The 18,076-nt window shown below is 37.1% G+C and overlaps 1 long non-coding RNA gene and 2 pseudogenes across 1 annotated transcript; all 3 read right to left on the minus strand.

The window, feature by feature from the left end:
- Window positions 1–5,923: 5,923 nt before the first annotated feature.
- LOC149147948 (U4/U6 small nuclear ribonucleoprotein Prp31 homolog pseudogene) lies at window positions 5,924–6,400 on the minus strand (annotated as a pseudogene).
- A 3,734-nt stretch (window positions 6,401–10,134) lies between these two features.
- On the minus strand, window positions 10,135–11,262 carry LOC149147949 (S-adenosylmethionine decarboxylase proenzyme-like; annotated as a pseudogene).
- Window positions 11,263–17,289: 6,027 nt separating this feature from the next.
- On the minus strand, window positions 17,290–17,596 carry LOC149147950 (uncharacterized). The gene is made up of 2 exons (XR_016263504.1): window positions 17,505–17,596; window positions 17,290–17,366 (listed from the first exon to the last, which is right to left on the minus strand). It is a non-coding gene; the product is annotated as an uncharacterized LOC149147950 (long non-coding RNA).
- Between the last annotated feature and the right edge of the window lie 480 nt (window positions 17,597–18,076).

An 18,076-nucleotide genomic window follows, 5' to 3' on the forward strand; every position in this document is an offset into this window, starting at 1 on the left:
AGTGCTACCTTACTATGGGAACTGTAAGTATTTTAGAAAAGCCTTCTTTACATGTTGATATTAACAATGCTTTATCATTTGTCATATGTGTTGACATTTCAAAATTTATTTTGTAGTTATACTTGCTCATATGGCCCAGAGGACAAGAGAGAAGAATGGAAAACCAAACCAAGGCGTTCAATTGTCAAAAAGAGGGGTTGCCAATGCCATTTTATTATAAAGGTCATGGTTCAAGATCCCGATGTTGCAATAATAACATACAACATGTATGATCATGAAGATGGGCAAGGATGGCCTTGTCATGGCAAACATGACACTTTAGGTGATGATGGTCCTCAGAGGAAGCCAAGACTTTCAAGAGACATGATTTCTTATTTAGAAAGTTGTTTTTTCCTTCAAGTACCAATTGACTCTATTTGTAAAATGCATATTAAGGAATATGTTGACATACATGCCACAACTTGGGTTAGGGATTTTTTCTTATGCAGGAAAGATATTGTAAACATCTATAATCGTATGACAAAAGAAAATTACCAATTGCATAGCAAAGATGAAATGAGTGTGAATCTCTGGTATGAAAAACACCATAATGATTTCTTCTTCTACTAGAAGGCCAATGGTGGATAGATGCCTTTTATCGCTAGAATACAAACAAAATGGATGTTGGAAACTATGGTCATGTTATCCCATAATAGCTTGATAGCCATGGACTCAACATTCAGTACAAATAAATATGGAGTGAGTATTTTTGCAATGATAGCTTTAATGAATCATTTTGGTTATAATGATTCAATATGATTATTGACTTAAAATTAACTTCATTTTTTCTAATATGACAGTATCAGTTGTACACGCTTGCGGTGTTTAATGAGCAACAAAGTGGGGTTCCACTCGCATGGGTGGTGATGTCACGTAATACATCACAAGATATAGCGGTATGGCTGGAGCACCTCATGAATAGGTGTTTTCAGCTTCGTCCTGATTGGAAGGTCAATGCCTTTATGGTTGATGATGCATTGGCTGAAATCATTGCTTTGAGGTAACATCAATATTCTTATTTGACATTGCAAGTTGCATTCATTCTAAATATTTCTCACTTAAAATGAATTAAGTTTGGTAGGAGAATCACTAGATGTGAAGTGATCTTGTGTATTTGGCATGTAAGGAGGGCATGGCTAAAGAATGTTAATCGGTTGGCCAGCAGTTCAGAAAAAGCAAAAGAGATGTTCAATGAACTTGGTTATATCATGAAAAATGTTTCTAATGATGAAGTGGATAATGCAATCAATGGTTTTTTCACCAAATTTGCAACCGAGGAGAAGTTTTTGGACTATTTCCACAAGAATTGGGTTGCTGGTGAAAAGATGCGTAAGTTCGCATACTATTTTTTTTAGTTCATACGTTTTTTTATTTTATAACGACAAGATATATTTACTAGTTCGATTTTTACATTTAGGGATGTGGGTTAAAGGCTGCCGAGATTTTCCTCATGCAAATCAGGAGACAAATAATGTTGTGGAGTCATACCATGGTTATCTCAAGACAACCTTTCTATGTGATAGACGAAAGAAATGTTCTCGTAGGATGGATTGGATATTCTATACTCTAATAAAAAATGTTGAGCCATGTTATCGATTCAAGGAAATTCTGAAAAAAAGAAGGATATTTGAACAACCACAAGAAAGAGATGCAGCTTGAATCATCAATGGAAAAGGCTAGAAGAATTCCAGACAGTGATTGCAGGCCTCATGAGAGCATATCTCACACTTATTGGGTGAGGAGTCAAAGTAAACCTAATAAGCAATATCTTATCATATGGCATCGCACAAATTTTATCACTTGTGATTTTCCATGGTCTATTCGTGGAAACATTTGCAAGCATGCCATAAAGGTAGATTGGTTACATTCCTCCTTAATGGATTCAAACCCTTTATTGGATCTTCATACCACACCTAATACATTGAATTCCCCTCATGAGATAAGTATAAATGCACCAAACCTTGATGCAGATACTAGCACAACAATTTTGGATGATGAAAATGTTGAAGACCTTAATTTGTTGAGAGAAGAGTTGTTTGGCTATCTAGACCTGTTTTGGAATAGTCCTCCTTCTACTATGAGCAAGACAAAACAATTGATTGATTTGGCTAAAAAAATTGTGGATGATGTTAATGATCTTCATATTATGGATTATGACTTCACCCTTGGGTTGGGTGCTTATGAGTCATCTTTGAAGAGGAAGAAGAGTTTCCTTAGTCCTAAAAAGAAAAATAAAAGAAGCAAAAAAAATGCCAGCTTGGATATTGATTTGAATGTCCCTGCATCTGAAGATGAACCATTTCAATTTCAACACCTCAACAAGCGTGGTCATCCTCGCTCTAACAATGCATCCTCTACTGTCCCAAGTAAGTTCTATAGAGAGATTATATGATATGTGTTTTCTCTTAACTATGTGCATTGGTTGTTGTTGATGTAGTTAATGTAGTGTTTGAATGTTTGCAGGGGTGCACCATCCAAATATTGTGCCTTCACTTGAAGCACGTAGACAGAAGAACCATCTCTCTATTTATCACATGAGTCAAGGTGAATTTGATGGGACACCTAATGATGTAGTATGTATTCTAATGCCTCTATAAATTAGCATCATATTATTTACTCTGATGGAAATTACATTTTTATCTTACAGATACAACATCTTCTTCAATGGATCGCCCTCCATCCAAACATGATTGGCTCATTGACAACTCCCAAATTGGTGATTTGTCGGGTTTGTTGCTATGCTTTTTCTCTTAACTATGTGCACAGGTTGTTATTGGTTTTGTTAATGTAGTGTTTGAATGTTTGCGGGGGTGCACCATCCCTCTATTTATCACATCAATCAAGGTGCATTTGATGGGACACCTAATGATGTAGTTTGTATTCTGATGCCTCTATAAATTAACATCATATTATTTGCTCTGATGGAAATTACATTGTTATGTTACAGATACAATAGCTTCTTCAATGGATCTCCCTCCATCCGAACATGATTGCCTCATTGACAACACCCAAATTGGTCATTCTCCAGGTTTGTTGCTATGTCGTTTCTCTTATCTGTGTGCACTGGTTGTTGTTGATGTTGTTAATGTAGTGTTTGAATGTTTGCAGGGGTGCACCATCCCAATAATGTACCTTCACTTGAAGCACATAGACAAAAGCATCATCCCTCTATTTATCACATCAATCAAGGCGCATTTGACGGGACACCTAATTGATGTAGTTTGTATTCTGATGCCTCTATAAATTAACATCATATTATTTGCTCTGATGGAAATTACATTGTTATGTTATAGATACAATAGCTTCTTCAATGAATCTCCCTCCATCCAAACATGATTGGCTCATTGACAACACCCAAATTGGTCATTTTCCAGGCTTGTTGTTATGCCTTTTCTCTTATCTGTGTGCACTGGTTGTTGTTGATGTTGTTAATGTAGTGTTTGAATATTTGCAGGGGTGCACCATCCCCCTATTGTGCCTTCACTTGAAGCATGTACATAGAAGAACCATTGCTCTATTGATCACATGAGTCAAGGTGCATTTAATGGGATCCCTAATTGATATAGTTTGTATTTTGATCCATGTATTAATTCACATGATATTATTTGGTCTAATGGAAATTGCATTGTTATCTTACAGATACAAAAAATTCTTCAATGGACCAACCTCCATCCGAACAAGATTGGCTCATTGACAACACCCAAATTGGTGATTTTCCAGGTTTGTTTCCATGTTTATGCCCTTAGTTTGCTCTTAAATTGTGTAGTGGTTGTTGTTGCCGTTTTTAATATGGTGTCTGAATGTTTGCATATTGAACTAGGACACAGAATAAACCAGCAGGGCTGAGGAAAAGACATAAAAGTTAACCAACTTGTAGGCTTCTCAAACAAGTTGTGAGAGAAAATCCAGCTTCTTCTTCTTTAATCTCCCACATACGAGCATTCGTGTCATGAATGTCATTAAAGTTGATGATGCTAGGTTGTTGAGGATTCTTGGTGTAGTGACCAGCTTTTGTTAGGTGTGATTCTTATATATGAGGAGTTGGTTGTTAGGGTTTTCTTGGTTTCACTGGATAGGGTTTGAAATTGTTCCAACTTCTGATAAGTTGAAAGTATGTACATGTACTTCATCTTTTCTATATAAATAAAGTGTTCAATGGTCCAATAATCAAGTACTTGCATATTTGATTATGAGCTTGTCTTCTCTTTCTTCATTGGGTAATTTCCAACACTTTTTTTTTATAATGACAATTTCACATGACGGAATGCAATAAATCATTATATACAACAAAGACTGCAATGACTCTTGCACCTGAAGCACTTCTTATATCAAAGGGAAGTAGCTGATATGTATGGTATATGTAAACTTGAAGATGTGTCTCTTTGACAACACTTTTTTTTGTTTTTGGTTTAAAAATAAATCAACTTTACCAATACATTTATTAATGGTTATTGTTGTGCATGCTCATATTTCTTCAAAATGGAGTTCTTCTGTGGTATTTTCTAAAATAAAATTCATGTGTCTATGCTAAAACGATTTGCTGGACTTGTACATAATTTCTAGGCAAATTCAAACATTTGAAGGTGACATATGCATACTCCTATGTATGCATTTTCCATGTGGAAGGTGCTGATACTATTGATATTTTATCTTAATTAAAGCAACACTTATATGTAGTCATATATCTCTTATTTGCTCGCTGATATTTCTCAATCTATCCCACAATTGTTGGCTACCCCATGGGTTATCAGTGGTATGTGTATTTTCATCTTTAATAAAAGTGATCTTGGCATGTTCAAAAATATTGCTACCATATGGATTTTATGTTATTTGTGTTATATTGAAGTCTCTTTGGCATATATGTTCATTGTACCTTCCTATTTGCAGAGAAAATCTCAAACAGTCACCTACAACAGTATGTAAACCAACACTTTGACAAAATATCAAAATGGCTAGAATCGTATAAACATATAATATTAGTGGTATTTTCTAAAGTAAAATTCATGTGTCTATACTAAAACAAGTTGTCGGACAATGTTCTGCAAAGCATAACCTATGTTAAATAATTGAGCTCAAATCAATTGGATTAGCACAAGAAACATTCTAGGTGTTATTTGATAAAAGGGAAAGCATGTGTGTTCAATTGTTTAAAATAGTTTCCAAAAGTAGACAATGACATCGATGAAGATGAACACAAAGAAAAAGTAAGACATCAAGACTTAGGAAATCAAAATTAAGCATTCAAATAGGTACATCTAAAATTGTTGATATTTGATTTGGTGATCCTCCCATAATGACTTGTTCAAGGTATGGTACAAAGGTTCCTATCCATATTTCCCTCGTTTGGGCTTGGGTGTTTCTTAGCTTCAAAAAAAGGAGAACTAGTTGAAGGAACTTTTGAGTGTGTTGTCGAAGCAGGGGAGGCTAACTATGATGCCATTCTTCCCATGTCCTTCTTTGTTGAACAACCCAGCAAACCCAATGTTTGTGCCTTGATTCTAAGCACTGCGATTGCCTAGAATAAGCTAAGGGGAAAACATAGTGATTAGGGGGTTCCTTTTTGCACAAGTTTGCCACTTTCATTTCAACCTTTTGGACTTGGACAGTGTTCTACGAGTGAATATTTACACAGATCAGGGTACAGATATACCAATAAAAAAAAAGTTCAGTTTGTACCTTGCTACGAAGTGCTTCATTTCTTTTGTTCCAAATCAAGTAGAGGAGTTTGATCCTAAGAAGCTGCCACTTTGCTTTAAATTCAACGAACAAAAGGAGTTTGTCACTTGTTAAGGTGATTTTCTAGGAGATGCCTATTGGGAGTATCTGGCTACAAAGTTTAGATCCAATTTCGGGTGTCATATATCTTCTCATTGCAGCCCACAACCTATATACCTGAACTGTTAAGTTTAAATAAATTGGAAATGAAAAGTCTTTGGTTCAACTGTTTCATGGAAAAAAAAATAGCAACTAACAATTGACATGCACGCATTCTCAAAGCAGGTGGCGTGCTCTGGAAAATCTCTGTTTGTTCAAGGTATCCAACACGAAACTGTGAAGTCACTGTTGAAAATCCTGCCAAATTATTTTTCTTTGCACCTAGAAGCTGCACATTACAAGTTGGCATTTTAGCCAGTGAAGAGAGACCCCTTGCAGTACCCATCAATTTCGCTGCAACCGCACTCCCTGCAATAGCAGACAAATTGGGGGAAATGTATCCCATCCTACTCTCAACAAAATCCAAAACCTTCTTTTTTGCTGCATCAAGTGCAAGCACTCTATCACAGGCATCTAAAGTCTTTTGCAAGTTTTCTTCTGATAGAGGCTTACCACTAGTGGTAGATGCAGTGACAGAAACAACCATAATGGTTGCCGAAGGTAAAAGACCCTCAAGATCAACCAGAGTTAAATCGATCTCATTTCCAATTTTCTTTACAACTGGAGCATAATCAATTTGATGGTGTACAAGAGATTCTAACTCAGGAAACTTCAACCATGAGTAAAGGGATAACCATGAGTGTAACGACTTATGATGGTTCTACTTATCTTGTCATGAATTAATTGCTTAACTAGGTGAGATACATTGGATTAGGTGTTGCATTTGGGTTGTTGGTGTGACAAGGGGTTTGGGGGGCATTATGGTTGGAGTTTGTTGGCACAAGACTCATATAAGTTAGTTGAGTATGAAATTATTTGGTGTGGTAGTGATTGCATGCCCATAATGCATGAGACAACTTTAGATTGGCATGTGACAGCAATACATGTGAGATAATTGCATTAATGGAAAATGTAGAAATTGAGGTGAAGTTGGAGTTGGTGGTTTAATGAAGGCAAGAAGTGCATAGACATAGCTAGATGTGTGGTGACCAAGGTGAGACCATTTTATAAGAAAAACCTTGGCCACATTTGTTTGGGTTAGACAGGCCCACTGGTAGACCATTGTGACTTAGATGAAATTCTGTCAATCAGCAAGTTCAATTTTTCATATTACCCTTCATAAAATTTTATAAATCTTCTATTGTTGATCACATTGGAATGTCATAGTTGCCAACCAATCTCTTTCTGTTTTCAAGCTTCAAGGCTTCTCTGTCATTGGTGGTTTCTTTGTGAGTTCTTTTAGGTAACCATCTAATCAATGGTGATTGGTTGAAAAAGAGAATCCCTTTTGATATCCTCTCCCTGGAAATGCAGGCAGAGGTAAGTAGAAGAGAAGGGAAGGTCCTAAACATTCACATGTTCTGTTCCAATAAGTCAGGATTGCTTCTATCCACAATCAAGGCTCTGGATGGACTTGGTCTTGATGTTAAGCAAGCAATCTTAAGTCGCCTCAATGGATTTTCACTAGATGTATTTCGAGCAGAGGTAATGTAATGTTTCAATTGATTACCCATTAAACTGCAATAGCTCCTAGTCTAACTCTATTATTTTGCACATTGTGATCAACAATCCACTGGGGAAGATGTTACAACAGAGGAGATCAAAGCATTGTTGTTGCAGACTGTAGACAATTAAGATGGACTGTAGTAAACATAACTTACTACACATCTTCAAATGCCCCTTCTACTAAAATCCATAATATCATTTCAGTCAGAATTCAGAACAGAACACATTGAATTCCCATGGTGGAAGCCCTCTCTCCACAGGGATTCTAATATAGAAGATGAAGCAAAGTTACGTCACATATTAGGTTGACAATACTCTGAGAACCTGTGCCAGGGGTTGGCTGAGAGAGCCTTGAAGCTATCCACATATCAATTTTTTTAGAGTATGTTAGTATAGTCATTTCATAGCAATCTGAATTGATAACCTTCTGTGTACTCATGTGAAGGCTGGCATTTTGGCAGTTTGTTTCCATTTTACACATCACAATGAACATTTACTCACAGAAGTCTAGTTGTAGGATTAATACCTATGATCCTTATTCCAGCAGAAATTATGTAGCAGCGATCATGGCAGAAACAAATATTCTGTTGTAGCCCTTTAAATTTCCAGATTTAATTTATTGATCTCAATCTACTGTAACAAACAATTTTAACAAGCAGTTTTAACAGACCTGTTTAGTTTGGCCTGGTGTTGCGGGTCAAACCTGGCCTGCTGTTTGAAGGCCTTGGTGATTCAAAGCAATTTTGACTTTGCAGGAACTGTTTGAACAGTGAGTATGTGCTGGTGTCTGATGGGTTGTTAATGAGTTTGACTCATTGCCCAGTCAGGAAAACCTGCTTGCCTCTCTGTAAAGCCCCAAAAGTTATTTTTTAAACACAAAGTGTGAATTTTTTTAATATTTTTGTGCTTTCCAATATTTAGTAGCGAAGTCAAACTTGACAACTTTTCCTCGCAAAGTTTGTTGGGTTTTTTTCAATGACCCAGTGAACTTCTTTGTTATAGGCTCTGAAGCATTAACAAGACTGTTTTAAATATTTTAACTTCTTTTCAATGACCTCTCATTGCTTAATATATAAATCATATTAATGGTTTCCATGCACTAATAGTTTGTTCTAGTTCATCTCATACATGGTAAAAACTTGTGATGGGATTCCTTAGCATGTTCTGGGTTAGAAAATTCAATATTAGCAAACAAGAGCTTTCAGTGATTGACCTCCTTAGTCAAAAGAAAGGAACATCAGAGGGCACAGTATCTGATAAGGGGTTTAAAATAATCAGAGGACTGCTAGGTCTTTACCAAAGTATGAATACCATAACTTGATCTTATTTTGAACTTTCATTATCGTTGTCATGTGTTATAGTGTATTTGAATTGCAGTCTTAAAAAACTCTATTATGTAGATGTTGAATATTTGATCAAACCATATACAATTTTTATTTGGAAGAGTGTATTACTGCATTTTTGTTTCGCTGCACTTTATTATGGGTTCAGATGTTGAATATTTGATCAAACCATATACAATTTTTATTTGGAAGATTCTATTACTGCATTTTTGTTTCGCTGCACTTTATTATGGGTTCAGAATACAAGTTTTATCTTGTTTAGATTAGGCCGTTGGTTCCAAATAGAAATTTCTGTGCTAGATGGTGGTACTTACAGTGTCTAATAGATAGTTTCTTGACTAATGGTTTTCTGATTATGTGCTCCTAAGTTTCAAGAACACAGTTATGGTTTTTCTACTTCTATTATGGTTCCAAGAAGTTGGCTTAGCATTATGAATTGTGATATTCTAAGAGGTTTGCCTGGTCATTTTAGAAGTAGTTAGTTTCTTTCCTTTCATAGTCTCCCTGATCCTCTATTCACTGCATATTCCTTAAAATTCAATCACTCCTGCAAGAATCTCACTGTGTGTGTGTATATATATATATATGGTCTTTTGTTGACATAGACTTTATATTGGCCACTTGATGAGTTAGTTTATGATTGACGAATTAGTTTATGAGTGACCAGACTGCAGGGCCTAAAGAAAATAATAACATGAACGAGTTAATGGATTCCATGGTTAAAGATATGGAGGAGGACACATTGAATTCAGTCTCTGCTATTAAATTACAACCCCCTTCCTGTTGGGTAAGTTTTTAGCATTTCTCGCTGATTGTTGATATCATCAGTTTGTTTGAGAGTTTCATGGTGAGAATCATTTGGTTTTGTGTTGGCCTTGGATGAGGAAGCAATTGGATCCTTAAATTTATTTGTATCGCTTATCTTAAAATCTCAACACAATTAAAGGTTATGGTTTCCGAATTTAATGATTTGCCCAAATATGGTAGATACTGTATCAAGAATATAACCACCTCTAGTTTTTCAAAAATTAAAACAGGGATTATATTTAATAATAAGCGAGAACCTGCAATTCACAAGAGGCTTTTGTTTTTCAAACTTATAAAAATTGGCAAATGAACCACATAGAAAAAATAATCTTGTATCTGGTACACCATTTTCTGGTTGTTAGGACTTTTGGGAAATAAAATGATATTTTCACTGTATTTTCAAGTTATTGTATAATCTCTAGATTGATAAAATTCCTTGTGTGGTGGATTTCATTAGTTATCACTAAGGAATTACATCCAAGAAATCATAGGTTGTATTCTGTAATCATCACACTCCAGTCTTCTTCCATGGGAGTAGCCAAAAATTGATATAGGATGATACCTATCACATAATGTTTTTCATGTCACGGCGTCTGCTAAAAGAAAAGAAGTTCAGAACGCCTCCCCGCTCAGTTCTTTTCGAATCGATTTTCTACAATCGTAGCCTAGGAGATCATATTTCTTCGGTAATGGCGACAAAAATCCTAATTTCTCTTCTTGGTCTTTAGATGTCCAAGAATATAAAGAGAATAACAGTACCGAGGGCTTGAAAACAGAGGCAATTCTGTAAATCAAGTCATGTAAATCTCGAGCTCTGTAATCCATGATTTCAAAGCTTGCATAGCTACAGTTCTCCTCTGGAGTCACGTGTATTGTAGAATAAGCTTGGTCTTCAATGGCATTCATGGAGTAGCCACATGGATCGAATGCAAAGTCACAGACCTGGAAATCTGGAAGTATGTTTGCTATGCCAGAAGAGACTGTCATGTCTCCTGCACTTAATTCTAGGAGCCCAGATTTCTTGAAGAATTTAGAGGCAGAGTCTCTGTCCAGCTTTGTCATACAAAGCTCAACAGTATACGATGGATTGATAATACTACAATCTGGTTTTTCAGCTTCTGCAGAGTATACATGCCACTCTCCATCTATGACACAGGCCTTGGATCCCAAATTGCCAAAATAGCTGTCCAGGAACTTTACTTCCTCGCTGAAATCAGTATGGGGAAATGGCTGAGCCTCAGGGAAAAGGAAAACTCCCCTGCTGTATCTGCAATGATGGGCTGTTAAGGACAGTGAAGCTGCATGCTTCAACAGGGGAGGGATTGAATGCAGAAGCTGAGTAGTACCGCATGTTTTGATGATGATTTTTAATGGATAGATAAAGAGACTGGATTCTGAGAGGACATAAGAATCCATGGCCTTGTTGCTCATTGCTGAGACTATAGTACACTGTGCAGCTGAAAGAATTTCGTCCAAGGCCATTCTGGAAAGGGATCTTAAGAAGTAAATGTTCTCTAATGATATTGGTTCTGTTGAACCATGGCGAAATTCTATTTCCAGCCTCTTTTCAAACCCTTCGAAACCTGGAGAGGCTGCAGCTACTGGTTCGGTGTGATCAATAGCCATGATATACAAATTTGACTTGTGATGATCATCTAGGCTTAACCGACCTTAGAAATTCTCTATTTGAGCTACAATATCACCAGAATCCTCAGTAAGATAATCCAGATCTGCAGAACCATCAAATTGAATATCTTAGCAGTGGTTACAAAAAATAATTCCATAATACAAATATGTAAAAACTAAAAATTTAATCTTGAAATGGTATTAAAATTTGCAAAAAAGAAAATCTTTAACAGTAAAATTCTATTATAAGATAAAATGTGAACATAATTGAAAAGAAAGAGATGTAGCTCTCAGGTGTGGCCTGCACCTAGAGACTACACTCATCAAACTTGAGAGATCACTCTCGTCCACTCTATTCATCAATCAATCAAAGATTACATCAATAAATACAATACTAGGAAATAGGAAGTTGCACCCAAACCCCATAACTATAGGAACTAATCCTAAACTAGGGAGAAAGTTACAACAACGTAACTATTTTCTCCATTAATAACAAAATAATATTAATTATTCTCAACTCCCCCCCTTAATGGAGAAAGTGTTCTCCTAAACTCCTAGCATCTTTCTAAACAATTCAAATTTCACTCGTGCAAGAGGCTTTGTAAAAATATCAGCCACATTGTCACAAGTTTTACAATATTCGACAACAATTTATTTTGACTGTATTTTTTCTCTAACAAAATGAAACTGGGTGTCTATGTGTTTGGTGTTTTTATGAAACACGGGATTGTATGCTAATTTGATAGCGCTCTGGTTGTCGCTTTTGATAGAAGTGGGTTGCTTCTGTTCTTTTCCTGCATCGTTAAGAAGTCTCCTCAACCAGATTGCTTCACATGTTGCTGCACACAATGCTTGATATTCAGCTTCACATGATGACAAAGCTACAGTACTTTGTTTCTTGCTGCTCCATGCAATTACCCCGGAACCTATGTTAATTGCATAACCTGTGATGGACCTCCGATCATCCAGGTTACCTGCCCAATCTGAGTCTGAAAAACCTTCTAGAGTAACATCAGATACATCAGTGTATAAAATACCAAAATTAACAGTATTACAAAGATACCTCAACACGCTTTTTGCTGCTGTCCAGTGACTTTCACGCGGTTTTGACATGAATTGGCTTAATACACTAACTGAGTATGCAAAGTCGGGTCTGGTTGTTGTAAGATATATCAGGCTGCCAACCAGCTGTCTGTACATTGTGGCATCAACCTCCTTAGTGCCATCATCACTTCTCAATTTCAGATTCTGCTGCAAAGGTGTCGCTGTTGTTCTACACTGATCCATACCAAACTTTTCCAACAGATTTTTAGCATACTTCCCTTGGGTAAGAAAAGTTTGCCCAGTATCTCTGAATACTTCTAATCCCAGACAATAGTGAAGGCTTCCGAGATCCTTCATTTCAAAAACTTGTGCCATAAGCCTTTTGATTCCTCTAATTAAATCCTCTGCATTTCCTATTAAAATCATGTCATCCACATATAGAGAAATCAAAATAATCTGTCCCTGGTTATTGTACTTGGTATACGAATTTGGGTCATTTAAACTTCTATGGAAACCATACTCTACAAAGAAAGAATCAACCTTTTCATACCAAGACCTGGGTGCTTGCTTTAAACCATATAAAACCTTTTTCAATCTGCAAACAAGATGTTCCTTCCCCTGCTTTACATATCCTTCTGGCTGTACTAAGTAAATTTCTTCTTTTAAATCACCATTTAAAAATGCAGATTTAACATCAAGCTGGTGTAATTCCCAATTACATTTAGTAGCTAAAGCAATAAGCATTCTAATTGTATTTAGCTTTGCTACAGGTGCAAAAGTATCATCAAAATCTATACCTTCCTTCTGTGAATATCCTTTTGCAACCAACCTAGCTTTTAACTTATCTATACTTCCGTCTGCATTCATTTTTGGTTTAAACAGCCACTTGCTTCCTATAGGTGTTTTATTTTTAGGCAGCTCTACTAATTCACAAGTATTATTTCTAAGAATTGATTCCATCTCCTCATTCATTGCAACTCTCCATTCCTCAAATTGACTAGCTTCTTTATAATTAGAGGGCTCTATAATGTTCAAAAACTTTGACATCAACGCATAGTTTCTCAACTTCAATGGTAATTGAGTCTTCCTACCTGACCTTCTTGGTAGGGGACTTACCTCAAATTTGTTTTCTTCTGCAATAACTGGGCCTGGTCTTTCACCTTCTTGTTGTTCTTCTTCATTCTCTTCTTTTTGCTCCTGTTCCTGCTCCCTTTCATCCTCGTTGCTTTCCTCCAACAGCAATGGAATGTGCCAATCATCTCCAACATCAGCTTTCCTTTCCTGTACGTGTTCATGAAAGACTACATCTCTACTTGCAAATGTCTTATGAGACTCAGGATTGAACAATTTGTATGCTTTAAACTCTGTGCCATAACCAACAAAGATGCATTTGACTGCCTTAGGGTCTAGTTTCTTTCTATCAGCTATGGGTACATGTGCAAATGCCTTTGACCCAAAGACTCTTAAGTGATTTACTGCTGGTTTAAATCCATACAAGGCTTCAAAAGGAGTTTTGAAGCCAAGAAACCTAGTAGGGCTTCTATTTTTCAAATATACAACAGTATTTATCGCTTCTGCCCAAAAAGTATTAGATAGACCCTTACCTTGCAGCATGCTCCTTACACACTCTACCAGGGTTCTATTTTTACGCTCTGCAACTCCGTTTTACTGTGGTGTGTGCGGCACTGTATACTGTTGAACAATCCCGTGAGATTTGCAGTATTTCATGAATTCCTTTGATTTGTATTCTCCTCCTTGATCAGATCGGAGAATTTTAATACTTTTTCCAAACTGTCTTTCCACCAGGGTTTTGAAATCTATAAAACATTGGAAAGTCTGACTTTTCTTGTTTAAAAAATAAACCCATGAATACCTAGTGTAGTCATCAGTAAACAAAAAAAAATAGTATGCTCCCCCTAGCAACCTTGTCTGCATGGGACCACATACATCAGTGTGCACTAGCTCTAAGATTTCTATTTGCCTCCTCCTATCATGCACAGGGAACTATTCTCTGTGCATCTTTCCTAAGGCACAACCTTCACAGTTTAACTGAATGTTACGAAAGATGGGGAGACCTTCGACCATACCTTTCTTCTGTAACAACATGAGATCCTGCAAATTCAGATGACCAAACCTCTGATGCCAGAGTTGTTCAGCTGTCGACTCTCTTGCAACCATGGCTTGCTTTGATATGCTCTTTGCATCCAATCTATATAGGCTTCCAACTCCCATGCCTGTTGCAACAATTTCATTCCTGCAATCCTTTATCACACAGTGAGTCTTGAAGAATTCGACATTCATATCTTGGTCAGCCATCATGGATACATATATCAGGTTTTTCTTTATTCCAGGTACATATAAAACATTTGAAAGGTGACTAATTTTTCCATTTGGTAACTTAACTGAAATCACCCCATGACCTTTAATCTGATATCCATTATCATCCCCTAGATATATTTTTGATCCATTTATAATTTCTTCAAGACTGTCGAAAAATTCTTTATTACCTGTCATGTGAGAGGATGCTCCGGAATCGACATACCAGATGTCATCTTCATTTGATGCAAAAAGGGCACAGTCGACTATGAACAGTCGAAATTCATGACTGAAGTCTTCTTCTTCAACAAAATATCCTCTGTGTTTTGGGTTTACCTGTCTCCTCCTTGCCTCATCAGCCTGCTTCTTATAATAACAATCTCTTTGTACATGACCCTTCTTTCCACAATAAAATCATTTCTTTTCAGAATGATTTGCAAGCATACCTTTATGACAGTGATGTTTGTGTGTTGTTCCTCCTTTCTGGACTGATTGCTGTTGTGACTACTTCCCTTTCGATAGTCGTCGTTTTTCCACCAGCGCAAGATCGTCACTTTGGGGGTTCAGATTCAGATTTTTCCATTGCTCTTCCTCTTGCTGCAAGATCGCAGTGAGATCATCAAACGTGGGTGTTTTCTCCCTTGCCAAGACTCCAGTGATGAAGGTTTGGAAATCATCACGCATCCCATTCATTTTAATTGCAACAAGATCTTCATCAGCCACCGCGACTCCAATGGCCACCAATCCATCTTTAACATCCTTAATTCGTGCGACAAATGCAGTAGAAGAATCCCTTTCGTCCATCCTCATTGAAAATAGCTTGCTTTTCAGAGCCAAAACTCTGTTTGTATTCTGGGTCTCATACAAATTCTTGATTTTCGTCCAAATATCTGCGGACGTTTTACAGTCTCTGATGTGTGCAATGACATTGTCTTTCACAGACATCTTTAACAGGACCTTGGCCTTGTTTTCTCGTTTTTCCCAGTCTTCCTTCTACGTGCTCGCAGTCGGCTTCTGCTCATCGCCTGTCACTATAGTCCAAGCGTTCGCACCTTCGAGCAGGGTTTGGATCTCTAACTTCCAATTCGTGAAGTTAGACCCGTTGAGTTTACCAGACTCGTTAAGATAAGATTCCATCGTATTACTCATTGTGAAAATTCTTAACAGCAACAACAAAAAAAAAATACCTGTCAGATCGATCTGTCACCTCTGCCACCGATCTGCAGTGTCTGGCACTCCCGCTCCAATGAGAAAATTCGGCGTTTCCAACACAGCCGAAACAATGATCTGATCACTATTGATCCGATCCACCTCTCCCGGATTGATCTGCCACTTCGCCGATCCTGCTCTCCCTGCAGATCGCCAAACAAAGTCGAGGTTTCCCGCAGATCTCCTCTGGTGCTTTCCCGATCTGTCTCTCCCGGACGGATCTACAACTCCGCCATTCTGCACCGTTTGCAGAGTGCCAAACGAAGTTCACGCTATTCACAGATCCCCTTGGCGCTACCCCGAGCGAAAAATCCGCGCTAATTCAAAATCGCTTAGAGTATTTTAATTGGCGCGACTTTCCTGGTAAAATCCCGCGCTAATCGGGATTTTTGGCACTCTGGCATAGTTTATTCCTCAATATCCGCGCTAATTCCTTTTCTGGCGCGACTGTCAACGCAAAATCCGCGCCAATCCGTGAAAAATCCGCGCCAAAATTTTCGAGTCCGAGCCAGGTGTTCTGCAGTCCACCTGCTCAATCGAGCACACACCTCTCGTGTACACACAACGACAAAGGCACTTTAAGCCACACAAGCTATTCCAGCCACACAGGCAAGCTAGCTACTACAGGCACTTCAGCCTCACAGGTGACAAAAGATCAGGCTCACTCACTCTGAGCTCTGATACCAAGATAAAATGTGAAAAAAATTGAAAAGAAAGAGATGTAGCTCTGAGGTGTGGCCTGCACCTGGAGACTACACTCATCAAACTTGAGAGATCACTCTCTTCCACTCTATTCATCAATCAATCAAAGATTACATCAATAAATACAATACTAGGAAATAGGAAGTTGCACCCAAACCCCATAACTATAGGAACTAATCCTAAACTAGGGAGAAAGTTACAACAACGTAACTATTTTCTCCATTAGTAACAAAATAATATTAATTATTCTCAACTTTATAAATATACAAAACAATATTAATATTCTATATTTTTTAAGGGTTTATAGGAATTATTCATAATAATTTAACAACCCAAGTTAACATGTTTCCTAAGAATAGAACCAGGATGGAGGGAAATTTAACCCTGTATCTGAAAAATAAAACCCTGATAAAGGGAATTAAACCCTACCACTAGAGCCACCAGAGCCATTCTCCTTCAATATTTTTTAAACAATATTGAGAGTCTAAACTATAACATTATTATTTTTCCAAACAAATCCTGGATACTGTGAAACATATCTATCCAAAGAATTTGAACTACTTCAGCTATAACATAACTGTGAGCTGGGAAAACTGTGATTAAGAAGGCTTACCAGAACTGCTGAATTTTTTAAGACACAGGCTGCCTGTACTGTTCATTAGATTTGATGCAGCAGTAGGATTTATAGGATGAGAAACATGAAATTATGGCTCAGTTGGAGGCACGTTAGTGGCAGCAGAAGTGGGATGGCATGGCCTTAGCACGCTTCTCTGATTAATATCCCCCACACAGACCTACACAATTACGCCCCATGATCCCAATATTGCAGTCCACGGATCAATTCCAGCATGCTTCCCACAATTGTCGGAAGGCGTTACAGAGCAACCTGAACATCAAAGTCTGCATTAATTCAATAACAGTTAGTATCACGTTTTTGAAGATTTTTCAGCCAGAAAAACAATGGTTTTCAATTGTTTTTGAGTACATGACTGGAGGAGGATCATATAAAAGGAGGGCAGGCTAGAGTAACAAACGTACGAGCTCACCAAGTTATAATTTGGTATTCCCCCCACTGTGCAGAAACTGGATTGTAATTCTATGAACCCAGCTGCAATTGAAGGCGCTTAACTATGGAGTAGTCTATAATGCTCCGGTTCACATGAATTTTTCAAATCGAGTTGGCGCGATTGCCATACGCTCGTTAAGGCATTGGTGGGTTTGGTGAATTTGAAATAGGCAGTCAGAGTGCGAGGTGACGGCGGAATAATGCGCTTTTCGGATGATTGGAATCTCCAAAAAGTCGCATTATAGACTACTCCCTTAAAAATATATATCATTCAATTATACAATTTAAACAATGAAAAATGACACATTGTTTTCTTTCTCTCTAAAATAAGTTTGCACTGAATAAATTTAATCCCTCTTAGCTCATGTTAGATTTGTGATTAAAATGGATTTATGTTGGTATATTCATATTAAGTATTGTTTGCACTTGGAAGTTATTTTTGAGTCAACATATTGTTAAATTAATAAAAAAAAATCAAGAAAATATTATATTCAAGTGATTTGTTGAATGATAAATTATATTATTGAAAATATTAATTAAAATA

This window comes from Pinus tabuliformis, chromosome 9 (assembly GCF_031772625.1).
Source record: "Pinus tabuliformis cultivar Carrire ecotype Pingquan chromosome 9, CPIR1, whole genome shotgun sequence".
Taxonomy (NCBI): Eukaryota; Viridiplantae; Streptophyta; class Pinopsida; order Pinales; family Pinaceae; genus Pinus; species Pinus tabuliformis.